We start from the raw sequence: 21,284 nt of genomic DNA, 5'->3' as shown, positions 1-21,284 counted from the left end.
GATTAATTTCCTGTTCTAAAAAATCTTATCCAGTACCGAAAACCATGATTTGCAAAAGCATAGTTTCCTTAACAGAACGTGCTTATAAAGAATATTATAAAAATAAATATAATTTTGTTTTTCCTTACATCTTATTCTTAAACATTGAACTCATTCTATTAGAATAATATTAGAAATTTTAAATTCAGGTATTTACATAACCGATGAGAGAAAATATTTTCCAAATTGCAGCACATCATAAGTGGGATGTGGATGAGAGGTTAAGGGTGGTCACAATATATGTTACATCCTTTATATTTATCTCCCAGGTCAATTTTGTATATACTTTTACCTTCAAAGTTCGACATTGTCATCTTCTGGCTTTAGCACTGCACCTTCACAATTTTTACTTCTATTGCGTCTCTAAACTTCTATTTCTGTAGTATATATTCTAAGTATTCTTATGTACCCACACTCTACTAACAAATTATGTATGTCATAGGTGATAGAAAATAATAATTTTAAAGGTCTATTTAAAAGTGTCATTTTTCTATATAAAGGATTTTGAGAACTTACTAGACTATATTTATCAATAGGGCTACCTTTTTCATTGCTGTATAGGAAATTTGAACACCATTATTTAATCATTACATTCTTCTTGTTACTCCTCCATTTATCCAGGTTAACATTGTACTTCCTCTATAGAACTGCTCCCTGATAACTCCAGAATATACTGCCTAAACTCCTGATTTGCAAATGTATGTTTAGTGCAGTATTCCAAATAGATGCACATTTTCTAATTGTTTTCTTTGTAACATGCTAGTATTCCCAAACACATCACAAGCTTCTTGGAATTTTATCTCCAACTTTTCTCACACCACTCAGCAGCCCTGAAAAAGGACTTATTCATTTAAATTGAATATAAGGAATGGATGGCTTCATTAAGAGCTCTGTACATGTGAAAGTCTGCTCTCAGCATATATCCTGTAGGCATGTTTTTTTACAGTTCCTCTGAGTGTTCTGACTGTTAATATTTCTGCTATCTCCTGTGTGAGAAAACTTGTCTATCAGCTATCAGTTGTTCTACAATAGCTACCCAAAGCACAATGGCTACAAACAAGAAAGATTTATTGTATCTTACAGTTCTGTGGCTTGGGCTCAGTAGGTGGTTCATCTGCTTCCTGAGAACTCAGCTCTTGTCTGGGTTGTGTGTGTAACTGTAGAAAGCTAGGAAGTCGACTGGGCCTGGAAAGTCCAAGCTGCTATGCCCACATGTCTGGCACCTTGGCTGCGGTGCCTGCTAGAGCTGGGGGCTGCCTAGATTGCCCTCTTTTCTCATTCAGCAGTCTAGCTTGAATGGCTCTCCCTGCAGCTGGGTCCTAAGAAGGCGAAAAGGAAGCTGCCAGGCTTTGGAAGACTAGAGCTGGAAGTCACACAAATTTACATTTACCACATTCTCTTGGTTCAAACAAGTTTCAGGACAGACCAGATTCCAGGGAGGGATGCCCCCTCTCAACGGGAGGGGCCACAAGTTCACACTGCAGAAGGGCACGCAGGAAGGGAGGAAGTGTTGGCAGCCATCTTTGCATTACTCTATCATATCATTAGAGCATGAAACAATTATGAAATTATTTAGATAAACTTTAAAAATTTTGCATCTGAGAAAGCTGAAGCCTAGGGACGTGAGATGATGCATCCATGGTGGGGCGGGTGGTTTCCTAGACCCTCACTACACAAAATGTGATCCTGGACCAGCGGCCTCAACCTCCCTGGTGCTCGTCAGAGATGCAGACTCTCAGGCCCCACCCCAGACCGACTGAACCAGAGGCTGCTTTTCCCCAAGATCTCCCAAGGCCAGGGACGCGTGTTATTAAAGTGTGCTGCAGAGATCCTGGAGACAAGACCTTCCACCTGCAAAAGAAGAAAGTTTGATAGTCACATGCTTGACCGAGCATGGAGAAGGCTTTGTTTTACCTAAGATCTATGGCTCCTTTTTATTTAAAGTACTGCCCTTAACTCTTAAACATAGTGTTGAATTTAATCCTCACAACAACCTTGAGGGGTAATTACTATCATTTCCATTTTAAGTCAGAGGAGACGGATGCTTGGAGACCCAGGCTTGTATGACTTGTATGTGGCAAATCAGAATTCAAGCCGAGGGTTTTCTGACTCCCAACCCCATGTTCGTAGTCTTGGGTCTGCATCCACTGGTAATAGCCCTGTGGCGGCAGCCAAGGAGCAGGAAGGTTTAGAGGGGGAGCCCAGCAGAGGGGAGCTGTGGCTGTGGCCGGCTGGGTGAGCTGTCGCCCCTCTCCTGCCGCCTCCCACTTCCACCTTGTCCTAAGTAGAGAGGCTGGCCCGGGCGTGTGACAGATGGCACAGTCCTGCTCTACCATATGTGCGCTGTGCCTTGTTCCTGGGCACACAGCTGCCCGACACAGGCCTTGCCAGTTGGGCAGCTGCCTCTTGAGGTCTCCCAGGCCCCTGCTCCGAGAATGCAGAGCAGCATTTTTCCTTCCCTTTTCGACAAGTCTTCCCTCCACTCCTTGGGCCTCCAGCTGGAGCAGCGATCCCTGGGGACTCTGACTGGGAGCCAGCGGCAGCCCTGGTGCTGCCATAACAGGTGGCATGTGGACAGAGCTCATCCAAAAGTGGGCGAGCAGAGCAAGGAGCAGGGAACGTCTCCTCCTGGAAATCTGATTCTGGGCGCACTCGGAGGCTGCCAGAGCTTCCTGCTGACAGCTGTGCGTGGGATGCAAAGGCAGTTTCCTGCTTGCTGTTCCCTTTCCAGGAATGAGAGGAAGAAATGAGGAATGAGGAGCATGTACGAGCAAGGGCACCCTTCCTAGAGCAGGAACCAGGGGACAAGAAAGAAAGTGCCTGAATCCTTGCTCATTGCTCATTGGAGTGAAGAGAGCAAGGTTTATGTTTGTTTTCATCTCATCAGCTCCTTAAGCGGCCACCGCCACCGGCTAGGTTAACAGTTGACATCTGCCCCTGAATATGCGTCCTTGTTCAGTTGCCGGGATTTCCCGCTCTGGATTAAACTCTGTGCTGTCACCGTCTTTGGGTTCATTACTTGATCTTGGTAAGCCTCAGGGGTCTCATCTGGAAACTGGGAGTAGTGACGTTGTCTTCTCATCTCCTTGCTGTGAGGAGTGAATGGAAAAATACTCGGAAAGGGATCGCAGAGCCCAGTCCCTGGCGTGTACGACGTGTTTGCTGAGTGTTCTGTAGTCATGGTAAAGTTTCTCCTGGGGTAGAAACTGTCTTGTCCACGCTCTCATCTCTGTTCCCCGAGCGGTGCCTGGCACATGGCCGGCACTCCTCGATTATTTGATGAATGAACTTAAGAAGAGATTCTATAATACTCTCACAGGGTTTTTTTGGTACTTGATCACACAGGACTCACTGACAATAGGTGTAGAGCGTTGACACATGTGCACGTGCTTGTGTGTGTGTGTGTGTGCGCGCGCAGAGCGTGTATATGTGTGTATATATGGGGATAGGCAGATTTTTCAGACTGATTTTTCTGATCAGTTGATAAGAAATGACACTGCCTGTTTTTTCCTGGATGAGCCAATATGTCCTCCCTCCCTCCCTGCCTGCCAGCCGGCCTGCCTGCCTCCTTCCTTCACTCTTTTCCTCTTTCCCTCCCTCCCTCCTTCCTTCCTTCCCTTCCTTCTAATTTTGGCTCTAGTGTTAAAATCCTGCCTGTGCAGAGCATGTCTAAACAGATCATTTCATGCGAACAGTAGAGCAGAAAAGAGACACTCCAGGTCCCTGCTAAGTTCAGTGGTATAGCCTGTCTCTTAACAATGCTCTTGCTTTTGCTGTGCTTCAAGCCAAGTACCAGAGCAGTCATTCCACATGCCCCTGATGAGAGGGTGGTCTGAGAGAGTGTCACCCCTCCTGGTCTTGGCCTGTTGGAGGCCTTGAGGCTCTGACAGCCGTCTGCTCCTTAGCTCCTGCATGTGTGAGGAGGAAGACAGATGAGCAAAAAAGAAACATGTGCCCTAGGATACAAGCAGAGGCACCAGAATCAGTACCTACAGATCTGCTGTTGGGAGGATGGAGTCACTCTGTTCAGTAAACTCTAACAGTGAAATGGAGGGGACTTTTCACCGTTGTATAAAGGGCAGAGGATGCAAGAAAGCTATTCTTGCATTTCTTAGGGGTCTGCTACTGTTGGTCAGAGGTTGAGGGAGTCCAGCAAGGATCCTGGGCAGAGGTGGCTCTCTTGCCCCTTGGGTATCCTGTTTCCTGAAGGAATGATTTTATAATGGGAATTGGGAACAGAATATGGTCTTTCAGAAATGCAGCTTGGCCTCAACCTCAGGGTTTGCTTCAGGATCAGCGAGCTCTTTCTCAGTATATTCACATGTGTACCTCAGAATTTGCATCCAAATTCGTGGAGGTTCATACCAGGTTGGCTGGGTTTTTTAATTAAATAATTCTATTTTAGAATAATTTCAGATTTACAAGAATCTGATTAGGGCAGGCTACAAGGGGTAGTACCCATTCACCCTCACCCAGTCACTCCATTGTTAGATTTCCATGGGACATAGGTACAGTATTATTAACTAAACTCCAGACTTTAAGTTCCACCAGTTTTTTGCTGCTCTTTTTTTCTATTCAAGGATTTTACCAGGTACCACGCTGCATTTGGTTTTCTTAGCTCCCCATTCTTCTTCGGTCTGTGATAGTCTCCCTGTCTTTTCTGTGTTCCCTGACCTTGACAGACATCAGGAGTCCTGGCCAGGAGTATATTTACTTTTTCTTTTTTATTAATAGAGGCATGTTTTATTTATTTGTTTGTTTGTTTTGTTTATACAAGCACTGGGTACAGTCAGAAGCGCGGGAGGGTGAGAGAATTCACCAGAGCGGGGAGCAGAGCAGGCAGAAGGAACGAAGTACACTGCTGAGGGGAGCAGCGGGCTGCAGGAGAGGTCTGCGCGCCATGCGGGACCCTCCTGCGGTGGCCGGGGAGCAGCCGGGGATTGAACCGGCGCCCCAGAGGCCGCGGGCAGCTTCACAACCCAGCGCTCAACCGCTGCGCCACCGGGGAGGCCCATATATTTACTTTTTCAAAGCTTCAAGCTGATGCTATTTTGAAGGACACTGCTACTAGAAACTCCTTCCTGTATAGGTGGTTGAGCTTGCATTTCATTTTGGTAGATAGTCTTAAAGGTTTTATTACGATTTCTTGCTGTATGTCAAGTACCTGTGACATTTTGGTGACAGATAACCTATTTTTGGTTAGGGATGAAAAGATAATTTTGGCTGTAATATAAGCCAACGGAAAGCTGAAATTGGGATTTGACCATATCAAAACACATTATACGGACGAGCAATTGGTATGAGACTCTTTGGCTAAGTAAGCTTTAATACCTTTGATAAGGACACTGAGCACCAACGATGACTGAGTTACTGCCTCTGGTGTGTGGTAAAGCAGCTAACTCTGTGATGGCTTTGGGTGTGTCAGTGTGGCTGGTCTCAACTGCAGTCCAAGGGCTCTTTTCTAGGGATGTCTCTTTCTGATTAGGGCAGGGTTTATTTTCTAGAGAGTCAGAGAAGGAAAGGAGGCAGTGATAGTCCTGTAGCACATACACATCTTCTCCAGTTATTCAGTCAAACATTAATCTGTATAGATGCTGCTGTGACCAAATTGTCCAGATGTGATTAAGATTCATAATCAGTTGACTTGAAATTCATCAAAAGTGAGATTATTCTGGATGATCCTGATGTAACCAGCTGGAGGGCCTGGCACGAGGGCTCAGGCTTCCTGAGTAATAGACTTCCATGGACAGGAAACTTGATTTGACCAGTGGGGCTGCAGCCTGCTTGTGATCGCTCCTTCCTGACTGCCTGCAGTGCACACACCGGGCTTAATAAGCGAATTCCACAACTTTGTATATGGCAGTTCCTTGTAATAAGTTTTTATATGTCTATAAAATCTCCCCCTGGTTCTGCTTTTCTCACTGAACCCTGACTGATGGAAGCCCTCATCGTATGAAGTACTTATGCCCCTTTATATCTGGAGACACTGAAGCCCAGAGAAATAAATACCTTTTTCAAGATCACATGGTCAGTAAGAAACAGCTGGAATTCCAAGCCAGGGAGTTTAGTCCCAAAGTCAGGTTCTTGACGGCTATATTATCCTGACTCTTCCGCAGGCCTTGGCATGTACAGCTGAAAGAAGGTGGTATCAACCATAGTCAGAAGGACTAATCCAGAGTAGGAATTCTAGATCTTGGTTACCCATTGGAATCTTACACTTTACGGGAAGCTGTAGAAATCCCAAAGCCCAGGGTGAGCCCAGACCAACTCCATCAGGCTCCTAGAGGTAAAGCCCAGGCCTCAGTGCTTAAAGCTCGCCACGAAAGTCGTGTGCACAGGCAGTTGAAGAATCGCTGCTCTGGACTAAAGCAGCATGTCTCAGAATTTGATGTGTGTAGCCCACCTGGGTGCCATGTTGGAATAGACATTTTAGCTAGCTCAGTCGCTGGGCAGGGGCAGAGATCCTGCATCTGTAAGAGGCTCCTCCCGGGTGATTCCTGGTGCTGTTAGTGCAGGGACCATCATTGGGAAGCAAGGCTCCCAGGCATAGTCCCAAGTGAAGGATACTTGAGAGGAGGGAAGAGGTTGGAGAAGATGAGGTTATCCTTGCTTGAGAACACAGCACACGGAGCAGTCTGTAGGCAGCGGCAAGAGAAGGCACTGGGGACAGTCCGCGTGCGTCAAGTCGCCTGCCTGATGGGAAGACCAGACGATGTGGGAACCTGGGGCTCCGGAAGGGTCATGAGTAAAAGTGCTTCGAGCTCCCTCCTAGAAACATTAACTCAAAAGGACTGGAAAGATTCCTGAGTGGTTGATTGGGCGAGAAGACTCTTGCTTTTGCCTGCGCAGTGGATTACAGTAGAGTAGTGTCTTAACAGCAGCACCATTTGCTATTTGGGGTTGATTAGGGACGATTGGTGATTTTTTTTTTTGTTGTTGGATCCTGTGCGTCATAGGATTGTGAGCAGCATCCTTGACCTCCATCCACTTACATGACGGTAGCGCCTCCCAGTTGTAACAACCAAAAATGTCTTCAGACATTGTCAAATGTTCCCTGGGGGACAAAATTGCTCCTGCTTGAGAGCCCCTGGGACAGACTGAGGCTTAGCACAGGATTATTGCCCTAAATTCCAAGACCAAATATTTAGAGTGCTAATGAAAACTGGTAGCAAGAAAGAATGAATGGGAGGCCCCGTCCATAACCTGAGCAGCAGGGACGCTTGGTCAAGGGGGAGAAGGAAATGAGGACAGAGAGCCTCGGGCCCGCCCGCTGTAACAAGCACGGCCGGGCTAAAAGCAAGCCCAGATTTTTCTGAGCTTCAACATTAGCCAGTTTAAGGCTCACAGAACAGGGACACGTTCTGCCCCCATGACCCCATCATGGAGCCAGGGGGCGGGGCAATGAACTGTTGCTGTGTGCAGGCGCTGTTGACAAATTATGTAAGATGGGGGGCATCTGCTTTCTGTCTGCCACTAGTGCCTCCCAGGCCCTTTGTGCCTGCTTGTTCTAGAAACCTCTCAAGCATGTAATAGGGAGAGCTCCACCTCACCTCACCGAGGTAGTTTTCTTCCTGCAGCTGGGTCAACAAAGTTTATGGTTCTGACAAAGCTGTGCAGGCTTTCTGAGATGGGTGAATCATTTAAGTCACCACTGATATTTGCATCTGAATCTTTTTTTTTCCCCCAGTATTTTTTATCTCCTCTAATCAAGCTACCTTTTTTGCTTTAGATGAATATGTAAGAGCTCGAGGATTCGTCCTGTTAAAGGATATGTCCCTTCTTGATGTTCTTCGATGTGATTTGTCAATTTCAGGTTTCCAGCCATTGAGTTCTGACTAAATCCCCCTGTGAGTGGCACAGATACCCTTGCTGAGCTCTGCAGGCCAGGGTCTTTCAGATAATCCAGTTAGCTTTCTGAAATCTCAGAGGCGAATGTATTTTTAAGAAGGGAACTTGAACTTGACCACATTATGGCTTTCTCCTGCAGTGTTTCTTCCTGCTCTTGCAACCGCCTAGTTCCAAACAGGTGTTTGCAAAGAGGCCAAGGTGACATTAGGAGTCCTTGCTCAGTTCACATCCAGCAGCCAGCAACAGTGTGTAGCTCTAGGCCGAACCAGACACGAGGGTGTGGCGGGAGGACTGGCTGCTGAGTCATTCCCAGAGAAGGTTTAAACAGGTGTTTGTCTAACCAGAAGGCGCTGCTTGTCACCTGAGCATCCTGTTAAAATATGGGAGGTGATTCAAGCGGTCTGGGACCAGGCCTGGGATTCTGCATTTCTGGCCAACGCCCAGGGGATGCCCAGACTGCTGATCCTGGGTCAGACCACTCTGAATAGTGATGATTTAAATCGTTTTTGTGGTGGGAGGTTTGGAAGCTGCAGAAGTCAGTATCTGAGCTCATCTGGGTGTCTGTTACCAACATTCACCTCACTGGAGAAACAGGGGAGGGCTCCTTGAGTTGGGTGGCCATGGTTGGCCTTCCCAAAAACATGACTTTCGTTTCAAGTCCTGAGGAAGTGGGATGGGACAGATAATGGGACAGAACATTCTAGGCAAAGACACCAGTAAGAGGTTTCAGGCAGGAGCAGCCTGGGGCTCAAACAGAAAAATGAGGCCATGTGACTGAGTGGAGGTGGTGGTAAGTTTAGATCAGTCATTATCTTACGACGACTGGCGTGTGTGTGTGTATGTGTGCGTGTGTAATTTGAAGTGTAATAACTGACTTCACTCTGAGATGGAGACCACTCGAGGGTTTTGATTGCTGAGAACAGACTCCAGGGGGTGAGGATGGAAGTGAGGGGTTCCTGCTGGGCAGATGGCTCCACTAGCTTGGCCTGTTCCTGGTGCCTTCTCTCGGGCACTGCATGTAGGCACCATAGCCTGTTACTGACAGCCAAGGCACCCTCCTCTCTTCTGTTCTTCCCCTCCTCTCAAGTGTCCTTCAGTGTGAAACACTGTGAGCCAGTCCCAGCTGGGAGGAACCTCGGAGATGGCCCGTCACTAATCCAGGTGACAGACTGGGTTGCATCCCGTAAGGTACGCTCTGGAGGTAGGAGCAAGTCAGACTCTGGAAATACCTTGAAAGTAGAGATGACAGGATTTCCCAACCACTTGGATGTGGGCTGGGAGAGTAACAGTGAGAGGAGGATGGCTCCCGGGTCAGAGCCTGTGTGGATGGGGAGAACTGGGTGCGTTTGAGATGGGAGGCCTGCTTGGCGTGTCTGAGTAAAGGTTTAAAGGTCGTTCCACAGACTCTTTACTCTGTGGTGAGCGGATCATCTAACATCCTTAAAGGCAGGCATTATGTGTGTGCCGTAGTTTCATAAAAACTGCAAAATGGCTTTTCCATCAAAGCAAATTTGAAGCAAAATTGAAGAATCCAGGAAGTCTGAGCTATAAATCTGTGGGGCCTTTTGTGTGATACGGCAGCAAATGGCACTATGCTGTACATTCCTCTCTGCGGCACCCTAATTTTTCATACCTAAAATGCACTTGGGTGATTGAGAATGTATTCACTTCCTTTCAGGATGTGACTGGTGACTGTAGCAAAAGGAATGTTGCAAAATAATTGGGTGTACAGAAGAAAATGGCCGAAGAGTTTATTGTAGACTGAAACCTGCCATCAATCCTGGTCTCACCTCTCTTGCTGTGGCTCAGGAGCGATGCTGGCTTTGGACTGTTTGCTCTGCTTTTTGCTGTCAGCCACTGACCTTGCTCTCTCACCTCAGGAGCGCTGAGGATTAAGATTTAAATGATAGCTAATAATATGTTCGTGATTAGTTAGCCACGGTTGCTGCATTACCAAATAATAACTTTCATCTTTCTAAGGAATTTTGAACATAAGTACACTTTCACATGGCTATTATGTGAAAGAATTTTGCAGCTGGCTCCTGGGTCATTTTGTCCCAACGCTAGAGCACAATTCCAAAGGGACAGTATTCCTTCCTTCCCGCCAGCCTGTTGCTTGCCATCACTGTAATCTCGTACTTGCTTGAATCATTTTCCGCTATTACCACCACACTATAAGAATTGAAATGCATTGGATATTAAAGAATTATCCAAAGGCATGGTCTTTGGAAAAAGACTCTCTTAGTCATTCAGGGGTCCAGGCTTCCGAACAATTTTCTTTAGGTGAGTTTGTTTTAGACCGCTCAGGAGGTGAGCTCCCCATCTCTCTTTTGTGTTTTCAGCCAATTGTAGGCAAACTTTTATGAAAGCCATAATAATTTGGCAGGTTAGGAGAGTACCTTTCAGTGAGATTTGCTGTTGAGCTCTTACCGCAGGGACACACAAATCGAATCGCCCCTGTGGCAGCCCGCACTTGGCAAGGGGCATCATCTTGGGGAGTATAGAATGCCCAGAGGAAAGCGAGTGGCTGAGTAGAGAGCATAGGTGGGCCAGGAGACTGTCTGGGAGGTTATTGCAGTAGTCCAGGGGAGAGATGAGGGAGGCTGCCCGTGAGGCTAAGCTGGAGCTTTGGGAGATGGGTCGATGCTCAACATGGTTACGTAGAGGGCTGGCAGGACTTGCTGGTGGGATAACTGGTGTGGGTGGAGGATAGCTCTGAGGCTTGGGGCCTGAATAACTGGGAGGATGTAGTTGATGGGCAGGGTGCTCTTGGAGGCCTATCAAAAGGACACAGAAGAAGGCAGGATTTGGAAGAATGAAGTGGCATTGAGCACACCATGGCTGCCATTTTCCTTTGTTTACAGTCTTTGAGTGTGATTGCAGTCTAATCTACCAATGGATATTTTCTAAATCTCTAGAAAATGAAAAACGCTAGGAAAGATAAGTGGGGTGTATGTGTGTCAGTATTGAGCACGAACTTTGATATCAAAATGGAATATATTTTGTTCTAGTTTTCTAAACTATAATATTTTCCGTTTTAATATGGATGCTAATGTAACACTTTCACTAAAGAGAAATTGAGTCAAACTTTGGTTGAAGAGCAAATTAAAGCAAACCTCCTTTATCTATAGTCTAAATTCCTTGAACCAGAACATCACAATATTCAGTACAGCTATAAATAGTGAGGCTGATTAATAAACCACATGGAATCCCATCTTGGTTCTTTACACCCTACCCCCTCTTCTGCTATCCAAATCACAGTTCCATTTAGTTCAAGTTCCATCTTTTAAATTCCATGCTTTCCTGTATGAAGTCAAGACATTTGTAAATTCCAAATTGAAAGTCATGGAATCATATCAGAAACCCAGTACTTGAACCATAGTTGTAAATTTAGATTCTGTGTTCTCTAGCCAAAATCCCATAGCAGTTTCTCTTCATAGCCCCTCAGCTTGGTATTTTTTTTAAAAAAAAAAAAATTCTGTTATTTTAGATCCTGTGCTATGTGACTTTTAACATGTCCTGCTCTTTTGAAACAAATTTTGAAAAAACTAAGTGAAACATCAGGATATTGCAGAAATATTGTTGATTTATTTCAGAATGCTCATGTTTATCCCATCTTTTCCTTTCAAGTAGGCACCATCTTGTCTAAGGCATTGCCATTTTTATTTTTTATAGTGTCTATTTCACGAAAAACCAGATAGAACCCTCCATCATGAAAGGCAGACTTCATAAAATACTGCCTTATTTGCTGAACTCAAATAATTAAGGAAAGATTTTGTTACTAAGTTCAAGGCTAAGGAGAGTATTCTCTTTGTTATCAAAATCTGTTGATCCTTGATCTTTTTAGTTGAAGGACAAAGGACATTGTTAAAAATTGCCTTCAAGGAAGGTAAGCACTTGATTTGTGTTTAAATTTAGCATTCACTTTTGTCCTACCAATATTGAATCCAGTGGTTTTACACAATTAGCTGAAACCAATATTGAGTTTCCCGTCTGGGGCCTCACTTTCTCCCTTCTCAGAAAGCAAGTTGGAATTGACTCTCCATCACTTGACCTTCAAGACTCATTAGAGGTCAATACTCATCAGTCACCTTTAAGGAATATCAACATTGACTATCCTAGATCAGAGTCATTACTGATCCTTTGTGGACTTTTGTGTTAGGACTCTGGAGTCTTGACCTTGTCCACATCGCTCTGGAGTTTTTATAATATGATTGTTCTTAAAAAATTATGATAGCATTATTGCTATATGGAGAATAAATCTATTTTTGAAGATGATGGAACTGACTCCTCATATAGCAAGACTGTGTTTTTTCTATTACTTGTCTGTGGCAGACAGCTTCAGTTACATCCACAACAACATTTGCCATTTTCCCTTCCCCCCATTTTACTTAGATGACAATTGCACAACCCCAGGAGATGAGGCTAAACCAATGGCAAATAAGTATGTGGTAATTCCACTTCTTTTGGACAAATACTTTCCCAGTCCTCCGCGAGCTTAGGCAAGACCTGTGCCTTCCCTCGGGTACCTTGACGGTAGCCAGAAGGTGGGCTCCTCGTTCTGTTTTGGGTTTAACTGACGGGGCGATAATCAGGCATAGATTAACTGTGCAGCGAGAGGGGAAGACTTTCACGGGCCACCTCCACTGCAGAGGCAGGTTCCTCCTCCTCAGCAGCCACCAGAGAGGAGGACGCTGTCTCTTGGTACTTTCCATTGAAGCTGGCAGTTAGGGGGAAACTTTCTGAAAGCCACTTCCAGCCTCTATTTTTTTTTCTTTCTCTTTTTTAAAAAAATTGAAGTAGCATTGTATTATAACATTATATAAGTTTCAGGTGTGTATCGTTACATATTAGAATGTATCTACCACATTAACTTTCCCCACTAAAAGATCAATTCTGCTCTTCACCATGCAAGCAACCCCTTTTACCAGATTTACTCCCCCCCCTTTCCTCTTTGCCAATTGATAACCACTAATTGGTCTTATAATCTAAAGGTTTGTTTTTATTTCATTTAGTTCATCTGTTTTTTATATTTAAAAATTAGTTCTAAATAAAGACATGGATATAAGACCTCAAACCATAAAATAAACAGAGGAAAACACAAGCTCATGGGAAATGCAAATCAAAACAATAGTGAGCTATACCTTACCTTCGTGGGAATGACTGTTATCTCAAGGATAAGCAGCAGCAAGTATTAGAGAGGATGTGGAAAGAAAGGAACCCTTCTCTCAGCGGGAGGGACTATGCACTGTACTGTAAGTTGGTATAGCCACTATGGACAGCAATTTGGAGATTTCTGAAAACATTAAAAATAGAGATTCCATACAATAGTTATTCAATTTCTGGGTAGTTATCTGAAAAATGTAAAAACACTTAATTTGAAGAGTGATATATACACCCTCCCCATGTTTATTGCAACATTATGCGCAATAGCCAGGACCTGGAAATAAACTGTCTGTCAGCAGGTGATTGGATGAAGAAGATGTGGTATATATACACAATGGAATACTACTCAGCTATAAAAAAGATGAAATTCTGCTATTTGCGATAACATGGGTAGACCTTGAGACTGTTAAGCATAGTTCTTTTCTTTTTTCAAAATATCTAATTGGCTTTATTTGGTGATTCATGAATTGGGAGCACCCCATCCAAGCTAAGAGAAGAGCGCTACCTCCCAACATCTTTTCTGATTATTTACTTCATAGCTTGAAAGTTTTAGTTTAAAATCTTAATGTAACCACATTGGCCTCACCTCTTTACATGTAACTCAGCTGTAGAATGTTACCCTTAGAAATGGAAAATCCTGCTAGGCACAGTTACAAATTCTCTTTTTCTTTTCTCAGAGATCAAAAAGGAGCTCATTTACAAGAAAGATATTTTCTCCCTGTCTTTTGTCTAAGTGATTGACACAACGAACAGACAGTTTTAGTTTACAACTGCTTGTGTAAGTTAGGTAGCAAATGACTTGTTTGGATAATCGCACATAAAAGAAATAGACTGCAATTCCTTCCAGGACAAAAACACCACTTGACAGATGAATCCGCTGGTCTGACAAGCTAGTGAACTTACCTTGACCTAATGGAGGGAAAAACCTCCGCTGTATACATGATGGCAAAACAAGATTTGGAATCTGCCTGTGGATTTCCTCTTGGTCAAACACATAATTTTTAATTCTTGTGATTTTTTATATGTTGGACCCCTCTGTCATCCGATAATAATTGTAGGACATAACAAGTTGCTTATTTCTGATATTTGTAATAGAATAAATGATATTACAAAGAAAAAGGAAACTTCTAGACAACAGGAAAACAAGGAAAGGATTACTGTGTTCAGCATGGCGAAGTGATGGTGGGTTGCCTGTGGACAGCGCCTTGCACAGTGTCCTTCAATTATGCCATCATTTGAGTAATAACTAAATAGGAATATGACACTTTTGGGAAAGCACCAGAGTCCTCTGAGTTGCCGGAGTGGAATACTTCTCACCAGGGGCTGCAAACGCAAATGCCTGCTGGGAGGAAGGCAGGCAAACTAGTCACCAAGCAGATACATCACTGGAAGGGGCTGTGAGAACTACGGAGGGTGGGGGGTGGGGGTGTGTGTGTGTGTGTAAAAGTCTTATCTGAAAGCATTGAAATACGCATTTCTAAAACAAAACAAACAGAAAAAAACCACTGTGTAGGCTGAAAAAAACATCCAAGGGCCACCACTTTGCAACCCCTGATCCAAACAAAACCAATTAGTATTCTGTTGCAGGCTTGTATTGTCTCACTTGAAAGTCATAATCTCTTGAATTATTTGAAAATTCTTTGCAACTTTCAACATGCTACATTGTTGCCAGGCTTTCTTCTTTCCTTGAGAGAGAAAACAAAACCCAAAACACACAAACAACCCTGTGTGTTCTTTAAACTGCAGCAGCTGGTGGGAAACATATGGGAAAAATTATTATTATTCTCTTTGTACTGCGCCGAATTGGGGAGAAAAGTAAACTCTTTCTCGCATATACATTAAATAACATGGTGTAGACACAACATATGCTGCCTTTGTCACTTAGACATTTGCACATTGAGTTGTGAGTAGTGTTCAGAAATTTAAATTAATGTAACTTCTTGATACAGATATCTGCCAAAATTTCCAAGCATAAATCTCCATACGATCTATAGTTTTTAGGGATGAAAGGGGGAAATAAAAGAGCTTTCTAGCAACAGCGAACAAACAGCTCTCGGGATGCGCTTGTCTTTTCTGTAGTTGCCTTTTATTTCCCATTCCTTGGCACAATGCGCTGACCTTATAAATGTTATTAGATGTTGACCCGTAAATATAAATAAGAATTGTCAATAAGTGGAATTGTATTTCCGAACCTAGAGGTCAGAGTCTCTTCTAAGCTATGTAAGGTTGCTTTGTGGGCTTGTAGTATCAAAAAGTAATGGAACAGTTTTTTGAGATGCATTTTCAATGAGAATGGTTGTCCAGATTTTCTAATAATAGCGACTGCTCAGGATATGCTGCAAAATAGAAACTCAGCAAAATAATCTTCTCCTTCAGTTATAGGGGTAGAAAAAACTGCCCTACATTTTTATGGCAGAAAAGGAAATAGGCCTATTTCAATCTAAGAGTGAAGCTGAGTCCTGGGTCGGGGAGGGGGGGCTTGATAATGAGCAAGCTGTGGTCCCTACCCTCATATAGAGGGGAACATGGCACAGAGCCATGCTATCCATGATAGTATCCACCAGCCACCTGTGCGTTAAGTTTAAATTCAATTAAATGAAAAATGCAGTCCCTCAGTCACACTGGCCACATCACAAGTGCCCAACAGCCACATGTGGTTGTGGCAACCATACTGGACAGCAGAGATACAGAACTGTCCGCTACCACAAAAGTCCCGTGGGACAGCACTGGTGTCGAGAGCATAAACTCAGCTCTAGAGTCAGACTGACTGCGTTTGAAAGCAAAAGAGTTTCTGACCATCCCCTATATGTAAAATGGGGACGATGCCTATAAAAGTGTTGCTCTTATGAGCAACATAAGAGTTTATCGTATAAAGTAAAACCTTTTAAGTGCCTGGCCCACAGGAAGTGTACAGACGATGCAATGGGCTTTCCTCAATAGAGGCTCAACAGAATGTTCTGAAGACCCAGAATAGGCAGTGAATTAGTTCTGATACAGAGTATGGAAGCTTCATGGTAATGGGTGACATTTACTTTGGACTTGGAGTGATGAATTTTAACTGGAAGGGAAGTGGGTGGGGAAGCAGGGTGTTCAGCATATTCAAATATTTGGAGGCATGAGGTTATGCGGTACATCTGTGCAATGACAGATCACCCAATTTGTGGAAAAGAGGAATGGCAGAAGGCGAGGCTAAGAAGGCAGGTGAAGATAGATTGTGCAGTGCTGTGCCTGTCACACTGAGGAGACCAGCTTTTGAAGAAAAAAAAAAAAGGAGCCAGAAGGAATTTTGCCATTACTATATCTAATTTTGGGGAAGATAATTATGGTGATTTTTGTGGAAGATGGATTAAAGTTGGGGTCCCACTCTCAGGAGGAAGGGGAATGATGAAATTGTGCACTAAGGTTAAAAAAGCGTGGGGATTGAAGAGAGGAGTGTTGACAGGTCTTGGGGGTGAATTGCATGTGGGGAGATGGAGAAGGGAGATTTGAAGACAGTTTCTTGGGCTCGAGACTTGAGTGGAGATGCTCTTATTAAAATGGGGACTTATGCAGAAGGGTCGACCGTCACATTTCCTGAAGCGTTCCCTGACCTCTCCCCAGTGCTGAAACTTCTTGTCCTGCGTGTTCCATTCTAACCCTAGATGGCAGCAGCCACCAGTGCTGCCTTGTGCCAATCTGCTTTCCCTGTGGTAGGCTGAGATCCAGGAGAGGGCCGGACTGCGTCTACACCTTGAGGAGAGGACCAGCCAGAGTCTACATTGTCGTGTGCCTCTTGTGGAGCTTCTCGCATCCTCTTTCTTGTCAGCAGTCACCTCCCTCCCATTAAAATGCCAGAAACTTGTGTTCCCAGCCTCCCCTGCAGCTAAGGCTTGGGCACAGCTGTTCTGGCCAGTATAAGCTGAGAGGCTGGTATGGGCAGAAACTCTTTTCTTTGACAGAGAACAAGTGAAGATGGGAAGTTTCTTTCCATTTTTTTTTTTTTTTTTGATGAACCCCATGCGTGTCATCTGAGCCTGGCTCCCTTGTCACAGCCCCAGGTAGTGTTCTTGTCCATTTCTGATCTAAAGCGTTGTTCTTTGAAAATGCTGAGAATTGGAGCTGTGGCTGCCATATTGTCACAAGGAAAAGGTGAACAACTGAGAGAAGCTGACTCTGAATCCTGATATTGTAGAGGCCCTGGGGCAAACATGGAACTGCCTTTCCCCTTACACATCTCCCCACAATTTACATCCCTTCTAAATAGCGGTCTCTACTTCATTTGAAGTCATCCCGATGAACAAGAATGGTGAATGCCCAGTGTTTGCACCACCGCGGGCACATACTAGGTGTTTTGGAAAATGTTTAAGCTGAAGGGCGATGGGGCTATTCATTAGGAGTTGTGTGTGCCGGGGAGGTGAGGGGCATGGTTTGCATGGGTTTATTTGCTGCATCTCTGAGGCGTAGCAAGGGAGAGCTGGAATGAATGAATTTGGGCTTCAGAGGAGAAAATGTAACTGAAGTTATAGATTTGTTTCTTGTAGCCACATACACATACAAGTTGACACTGTGGGGGAGGTAAGGCTGCCTAAGAGGATGATAGGCAGGACATTTTTTTAAAGGGTTGATGATCACAGGTCATGTATATATGTATGTATATGTCTATATTTGCATATCTATATGTTTTTGGTGGAGGGAGCAGAGAATGTTGAAAAAGAGTGGAGGAAGAGGCATTCGCGGTAGAACTAGACTACAGTGGAGATGGAAGCCAAGGAAGGAGGACATTTCCAGAATGAGAGGCCAATGCCAGATGCCTTGGAGGAGTTCTCCCCGCTCCCTGTCGCGGTGAGGGACGTCTGTCTCATGAATTCTTTCAGGGGCTTTTCTTCTCTTTAACGGTCAGTTCTGTAGAAAAAACGCACAACACCCGCTTGCTGTGGACTTGCCGTTTTCCATCATCTTCTGTGCCGTCTTCCAGGTTTCTCAGCGTCCGTATTACTGACATTTTAGATTGTCCTGTGCATTGCAGCATGTCTAGTAGAAACCCTGGCCTCTACCCCTAGGTGCCAGCAAGACTCCCTCCCGGGGCCACACCATCTCCAGGTATTGCCTCATCTCTCCTGGGAAGCAAACTCGCCCCTGGTTGAGAACCACAGTTCTAGGCTGATGCTTTAGTTACGTCAGAATCTAAAGAGCAAATAATGGGACTACTCGGATATCTGTTGTGAGCTCGCTAGAACCCCATGGAGGATCCCGTGTGCACAGGGCTGGGGGGAGGGTGCAGTTGAGATCATGGGTGCTGCTGAGGGGAGATCTAACTGGAAGGTTCCATGGAACTCCCAAGGAGTCAGATCAACAGGTGGCACCAGGAATCATGCTGGGCAGTTCCCCTGGAGGGGTCCATTGACAGACCCTGTCTACTTCAAGAGTTGACTTTGGGGCTGAGTTCGCAGGGGGAAGAGCTGCCCAAATCAGAAATTTCACCGTGAAAACGAGTTTATGTTTCCCATTCAAGGCTATTCATTGAAGCTGCCTTATTATATTCAATTATCTAGGTTGTAAAGCCTGGCTCGAGTGAAGCATCTTGTTTTTAAAAGCCTCCTCTCCTATTCCTTGCTCTGCAGAGACTGTCAGTGTGTACTCGGTACACACCCCAGCGTCTGTGACAGCACTGCATGCTGTCTGTTGGGTAATGATTAAAACCTTCTGGAATAGTCCTGGATTACCAAAGGACAATATGACAATGAAGAATAAGGAAATAGATATTTATTAGTGAGTAAATCTCTTTTTAGCTCTATAATTCCTGAGTTATTAACAACACAGCTGGCACGCTTTTATGAAACATTACACAAACACGCTAGACTCTCCTCTCTCGAACCATCTAAATTCTTGATACAATATCCAAAGTGCTGCCCCCACCCCCAAGTACACACATGCTTTGTTTCTCGTAAAAGATAGAGAAATTTCTATTGGCATTCTGCATTGCTAGGACCAGGGGAAAAATAAGACAGAAAAAAAAAAAAAAGCCAGGCATGTTTTCAACTTTTGCAGCAACTCTAGGCTCTAATCACAATGGATGATTAATGCTGACATCTTTATTTAAATGCCAGCATTGTTATGGCAAGTAAACGCCAGTCAGCTGCTGGGTGGCCCTTTGAATAAATGCAGTGAACCTTCCTTTCTGCCTGAGGTTGCCTCCAACAGCCTGTATTCTTCCTCACCCATCTCTTCTCTCTCCAGCCTGCAAACGATTAATCACAATATCTTCTGTACGGTAATTAATCCTGTAAGATGGGCTCTGATTCGAAATCATGATTTATGGAACAAAGGAAAATGTCTCTTTTGATATGGCTGAGACATGCTAAGCTTTAAATACCCTCCATGGTGAACTTCAGTTTCGAAAGACAACCTAGGAGAAAGGAAGAAAGATTTCATGAAAGCCCTACTGTGTGCTAGGATTTTCTCTCACCCACTTCTCACAGCCACCTTGGAAAACAGTTAGCCGTGTTCTTTTTTTTTTTTTTTCCAATAGAGGCATGTTTTTTTATTTATTTGTTTGTTTTGTTTATACATGCACTGGGTACAGTCAGAAGCGCGGGAGGGTGAGAGAATTCACCAGGGCCAGAGCGGGGAGCAGAGCAGGCAGAAGGACCGAAGCACACTGCTGAGGGGAGCAGCGGGCGGCAGGAGAGGTCTGCGCGCCATGTGGGACCCTCCTCCAGTGGCCAGAGAGCAGCCGGGGATCGAACAGGCGCCGCAGAGGCCGCGGGCAGCTTCGCAACCCAGCGCTCAACCGCTGCGCCACCGGGGAGGCCCAGTTAGCCGTGTTCTTATTTGACAGGCAAAGTCAACCTCAAGAGACGATGAAATTTGCAAGTCCTCACTTGTCAGTGTCAAAATCAGGTCCCTAGGACAAAGTGCTGCAGCTGTGACATGTGTCTCCTTCCTCAGGGGCTGGCTGCTGCACTTTCTCTGAGGTCTAGGAGCTGAGTCCACCATGGACAGATGACGAGAAGGATTTTTTATTATCCCCCCACCCCCAACAAATTACCTTTCAGCTCGTGTACACGTAGATACTCCTGACACACCTGCAAAGCCGGGGTAATACTGTCCGACTGCCATAACAGACATCCCCCAGCGGCGGTGGCGCGGTGTGGTAGATGGTGTCGTTGTCCTTAATTGTTTAGTCACCTCCAGTATGAGAAGACTGCCATCCATCCATTGCCCGGTGACTTGCAGTGCCTCGATGTAGGGGTCAATTAGTTTGCTAGGGCTGCCGTAACAAAATTCCACAGACGGGTGAGTGCTTCACTGTGCTGTGTGGACAAGGCGGCATTTGAACTGGCATTTGAACTGGACAAGAACGGCATTCTAGTCAGAAGGGTGCTGTCATGCACAGGGAATTGTCAGTCTGCTTGAGTTTGGGGAGCAGGATGATGAGGAGCCGAGCCTTGAGGAGCAGTGGAGCCAGGACCTCTCCTCTCCACATGCTTTCTCCCTGTTGCACTTTTTACTTTGTGGTTTGGGGGCCTATATGTGACACCTCCAAGAGGGAGAAAGTGGAGCCGGTACTGTCAAAAGCCAGGTCTGAACTTGGAACGGCCTGACTTCTGCTGCGTTCTGTTGGTTAACCCAGTCACAGTGAAGTAGATTCAGGGAAGGAGAGACAAGCTCCATTTCTCAATGGGAGAAGATGATATTGGCCGCCATCTTTAATCCATCTCAGTGCTGCTTTAGAAAAGTTGCACTTTTGTCATTTTCCTTCAGTAGAACAAATAGAAGTGGAGGAGGCACAGTGTAGGTATCCAATGAATCTTTAATGAATATATTGAAAGAATACACGAATGCACACGCTCAAGCTGTCAGCTGGGTTTCAGAATTTCTCAGTCACCTTAAAAAGGAGAGTTGGGTAATAGCAAGGACATGGTTCTGACACTGCCTAGAGATAATGTTTAAAGGTTAGATTAGAAAAAAGAAAGTTGAGTGGTCAAAGGTGTAATGTTGGCATGGAGTGGTGTTATTAATTAAATCGCGTTGCAAATTACAGGGTGAATGAAGATATACACTTACCCAATGCTGAGCCAGGGAACACTCTGTGTTTGCCCCTTTGTCTTTAGGTGGGAGACTTGTTACAAAGAAATAGTAATGACATTTAGTTTCTCTTTTCAAAAATGAATTCTCATCTAGCAAATAAAACTGCTATTGGCATGAATTAAGAATGATGAGCTAGTCACATAAAAGCAGAATCTCAAAAA

General features: G+C 44.7%; 1 protein-coding gene and 1 non-coding gene across 2 annotated transcripts in view; both read left to right on the top strand.

Moving 5' to 3' along the window:
* Positions 1 to 21,284, top strand: part of FRMPD4 (FERM and PDZ domain containing 4) — a 701,451-nt gene that overhangs the window by 76,208 nt on the left and 603,959 nt on the right. The window lies entirely within an intron of this gene.
* On the top strand, positions 17,033 to 17,136 carry LOC119246850 (small nucleolar RNA SNORD10). The gene has a single exon (XR_005125601.1). It is a non-coding gene; the product is annotated as a small nucleolar RNA SNORD10 (small nucleolar RNA).

Source organism: Talpa occidentalis, unplaced genomic scaffold, assembly GCF_014898055.3.
Source record: "Talpa occidentalis isolate TD23 unplaced genomic scaffold, MPIMG_talOcc4v2.1 talOcc4.15, whole genome shotgun sequence".
In the NCBI taxonomy this organism is placed as follows: Eukaryota; Metazoa; Chordata; class Mammalia; order Eulipotyphla; family Talpidae; genus Talpa; species Talpa occidentalis.
This window is presented reverse-complemented; position numbering and strand designations above follow the sequence as displayed.